The following is a 4,882-nucleotide window of genomic DNA, read 5'->3' as shown; positions in this document are numbered from 1 at the left end:
TGTTTCTGAAAGACCCTCGGCTCAAGAAAATGAAAAGAGACTATATACACAACAAGATTTTAACAAAAAGAGATGCAGTATTATTAAAGAATACGTCATGAGATACCGACTCAACATGGATAGTTCTATCTCATTTATCAAGTATAAAATATATAACATAGACATCAAGTAGCATGTTAAAAGATAAACATAGAGAGCATATATTATGCATGATATGGCATAAAGAATTTACTTGAATGGTCAACGCTTTCACCCTTATACTCAAAACTCACCTTATCGGATTTCGTATCAGAATCAACCAGAAATCTATTAATCTTTCACAATGTGCGTGTACTCCATAAAGAGAAATACATGAGAGGGCGACCCTAAAGGTATGAATCCATATCCATACGCTGCATGGCAAAGAACTCGTGCCATAACAATATCAATATCACCATAACCACTCGGCAGAAATTGTGCCATATCCAAATCAATCCGATCAACATGTCCAAATGTGCCATAATCATAGCAATCCAAAATAATATCTCATCTCCAAGGATGCATATGCTCATAAATAATCAATAAGATGCACAAGGATATGAAGCATGACTACAGCTAAATCAGGTATATCAATAATTTCACGAATAGACCACCATGCCCAATTAAGATATAGTATCCTAAGGATGGTTACTAATATGAAATAATAAGCTCACGTAGTCATACAATTAATTAAAACATAAATTATTAAAGGCACACAGCCAAATAAGGCATAATGAAAGCCTAAAAGTCAAACCCGAACATGAATAACCCATAGCGCCTGCATATACGCTCGTTACTTCGCATATCCATTGCTTCCCACATAGTTCAATCAAACAAATAAGGTCATATCCTAAGGTTTATTCCCTCAAATAAAGATTAGACAAGATACTTATCTTAACAAGCCAAATCAACCCTTTAAAATCGCATTTTCTTTAGAAATCGCCTCTAATCGACTCAACTATAATCAAATAATACTCAATAAGATCAAATAAAATCACATGAATCAATTTCAAATGATAAAGCTTTATTCAATTCCCAAAAATCAACAAAAGTAAACCTAGGCAGATATAGTCAAAACCCGAGTCTAAAGATAGATCTCATTTAGTCATAGCTCCACGAGTCCAAATAGGTGTTTAGTTTTCAAATTCAAGTCCAAATTGATGCTCAAAATCTCAATTTATACTCTCTTAAGTTGTAGACAAAAATCCCAAATTTTACCTTAATATTCCAAAATTTAGGTGTAAAAATTCATGGGGATTCAAGATATATAATCAAATCCAAGTGTAAATTACGTACCTCCAAGATAGTAGTGAAATCCCACTTCAAAATCTCCTCCCCTCGTTCTCTAAAATTCAAAAATATAAAAAATTGGCAAAATCCTGAAATTTAGACTTAAAATGTCCTTGCCAGCACTACTCTTCGCGAATGCAGGTCACAGCCTCACGTTCGCAAAACACATTCTGCCATGGCCAGAAAATCCATCTTTCCCGATCGTGGACAAACTCTCATGATCGCGAAGCTTCACCTCTCTCCTTACGCGAACATAATTGAATCCCTGTGAATGCGATGCCCAACTGCCAGCCTCCTTCGTGAACGCAGTCCCCTTCTCGAGAACGCGAAGTCCAAGCACCACCAGCCCAACTTCCTTCATAGCGAATGCGGGACACCCCTCACGAACGCGTTGAACACCGGACATCAGAAAAAATATGCCACCACCAAACATGCTCTGGGTGGTCTGAAATTCACCCGAGTCCCCTGGGACCCCATCCAAATATTCTAACAAATCCATAAACACTAATCGGACCTACCCAAGACACCAAAACACATAGGGAATCATCTCATCTAGGAATCAAAGACCAAAGAACATATTGAACTCTGTTAAGTTCATAAGCTTCTCAACTTCCAACCAAGCGTCTGATTCATGCCTAAACATATGAGATCTCAACCAAACTTCTCACACAAGTCCCATACAACAACACGAACCTAACCTCAATCCTAAAACAATAATCAGAATCTGATAACCCAAAAGTCAACTATTGGCCAAACTTATGAACTCTCTAATTCTTTAAATTACCAACTTTCAACAAATAGAGTCAAAATCATCTAGAAACATCCAAAACTAATTTTGAACCTACGCCCAAGTCAAAAATTGTCATACGAACCTACAAAACTATCAAAACATAATTCAGAGGTTGTTTACCCAAAAATCAAACATTAGTCAACTCTTACACCTTAAAGCCTCCAAAATAAAACTAAGTGTTCCAATTTGCTCCCGAGCCTTCTGGGAACCAAACAACCATCCCCCCAAATCATAAAACAACAAATGAACCTACGGGAAGTATCAAATTGAGGAACATGGTTCTAGAACTCATAACGACCAGTCGGGCCATTATACTCTCCACTTCTTAAATAAATATTTATCCTTGAACGTGTGTAGAAATATACCCGAGCTGTTGAAAAGGTGTGGATATTGTCATGCCCCGACCTCGGGGAGCGTGACCGACGCTCAACCGAGATAACCCGGTCAAGCAAGCCTGCTAGATGCTTCCTACCCGACCTTGCCCATGAGTAAAGTGAAGGCGCATTCCTATTAATTAGACAATAAGATGTTCACGTGAACAACACAATCTCACTACCATTAGTTATTTCATTTATAAGTCTCCAAAATATTATATTACACATTCATAGTTTAAAAGTGAAAACGTGTGATACAAGTACAACATTCTAGTTTGACTTTTCCAACTCCAATGTACAACCCACACTATGTCCACGGAGCCTCTAACGGATACAAAAGAGTACTATGATAGTGTAGGCAACAAGCCCCATCTATACCTCAAAACAAAATACATGAGAAGTAAAAAATACATGACCCCGAAATAAAATGGGGCTCACCAAATCAGCTGGAAATAGGGTGTACCGCTATCATTGATCAATACCACCTACATCCATTAAAGATGCAGCGCCCTGGCAAAAGGGACGTTAGTACATATGGAATAGTACTAGTATGTATGACTAAAACCTTCTCAACAGAATGAGTGATAATACAAGAAAGGACAATCAGAGAATCAATGGAAGTCTCAAACAATACCAAAACATCATGTTTGGAACAAGACAAATTTTCAGGTAAATTATACATTATTTTAGGTTGGGAGATCTTTAGTACCGATATACCACCGTGTTTTTAGCACGGAGTCCGATCTCGTTCCGATCGGCTAAGCCGTCTCATCAGAGACATCCAATCACAACATCACCACATGCGCGACATGGCGTCTGATCTCAGCCCGATCGGCTAAGCCGTCTCACCACAATGCCATGTGGGTCGACATCACAATCCGCTAGCAATCATATCATCCCAGTTAAGGGGAATAATCTCATCACATCAATCTCATCCCAATTAAGGGGAATAATCTAATCACATCAATACGGGAATTTACCCTTCAATCACACCTACACCGGCATGTATAGTTTCGGGGTTAGGCTATTTCAACCTACCCTTCCTCGGTGACTAAACGATACTCCCAAAAACTTTATTATACAAAGGATTTACAGCTCATTCCATAATCTTTTCCACATCTTTTCATTTCATTGGCACCAGTGGCCACAACGTAATATCATTCTTGGCACGTTGGCCATATTTCATATTTCATACTCCATTCTTTCACTTTCAAATATCATTATGGATTATCAACAATAATGGCATCTATAATCATGATTTTTAGGTACACATGTGAGCAAACAAGAGTCTTAAGCACATTGAGATTTCTTACACAATTTGACATACTAGCTTGCAATGGAAACATGACTTTAAATCACAACACCTTCGATACATAGGTCACACTTGCTTTCGTTTCCAATGGGAATCATGATATGGTAGGAACATTTGGAACACATTTTGAATACACACATCCTTCAACACAACACTTATTTCGAATAGTCAAATTCATTAGGAAGGACTCGGAACATGAGAAATAAGAACTTGAGCCAATCACAATCGTAACTTACGAGGACATTATGGAATTCGATTCTACAAGAAGTGTTTAGCCAACATACCTCGCTTTGAGCTTCCTTAAACTACTACAATGATACGGAAACTCTAGCAACCTCAATCTACTTAGAAACATAACAAAATTGAACATAAATTAGGAAGATATTCATGGTTTCAGCTCATTTGAGTATTTTATCAAACACTAGGTGCGCATCATGATTTTAAGGTTCTTCTATGGTGGATTCCTTCATCCCACAACCCATCTTTACCCATTTGAGCTCAACAACCTTCCCACAATACTTGGAGGTACATGTATACATATAACACTCTCACACCAAAGAATCACACTCCCCATTAACCATCTTCTATCCAAATTCAAAATTGGAGAATTGGGGGAAGAAATTCTTACCTTTTAGGAACCCTAGCAAGTTCCTCTTGATGAATCTCCAAGGCTTGATCCAAGTTGAGTAGTGAAATCCTTGAATCCTCCCCTTTCTCTCTCTAGAATAGCTCTCTCCTCTCTCTAAAATATCTGATAACCCCTCAAAAATGACCCCTATGGCTAGATAAAACGAAATGGGGTCGGGTTATGAAATTAGAAAAAATGAAGCCCCGATACAGATCTGCGGTCACATATGCGACCGCATAACACTTGCGATCCGAAAAATGGACCGCATAATGGCCCTCCAGTACTGGGCACTTATGTGTAGGTATGCGACAGGTCTGCGGTCCGCAGACCAATTCTGCGGTCGCATAATGGACCGTAGAACCTCCTTCCGAAATTTCTCATGCTGGTTCTGCGACGGATGTGTGGCCCGCAAAACGCTTATGCGATCACATATGTGATCACAAAACAACCTCCAAAATTGGCTCATTTCT

The sequence above is a fragment of the Nicotiana tomentosiformis genome, chromosome 11, assembly GCF_000390325.3.
Source record: "Nicotiana tomentosiformis chromosome 11, ASM39032v3, whole genome shotgun sequence".
In the NCBI taxonomy this organism is placed as follows: domain Eukaryota; kingdom Viridiplantae; phylum Streptophyta; class Magnoliopsida; order Solanales; family Solanaceae; genus Nicotiana; species Nicotiana tomentosiformis.
The sequence above is the reverse complement of the archived record's forward strand: the minus strand, read 5'-3'. Positions refer to the sequence as shown.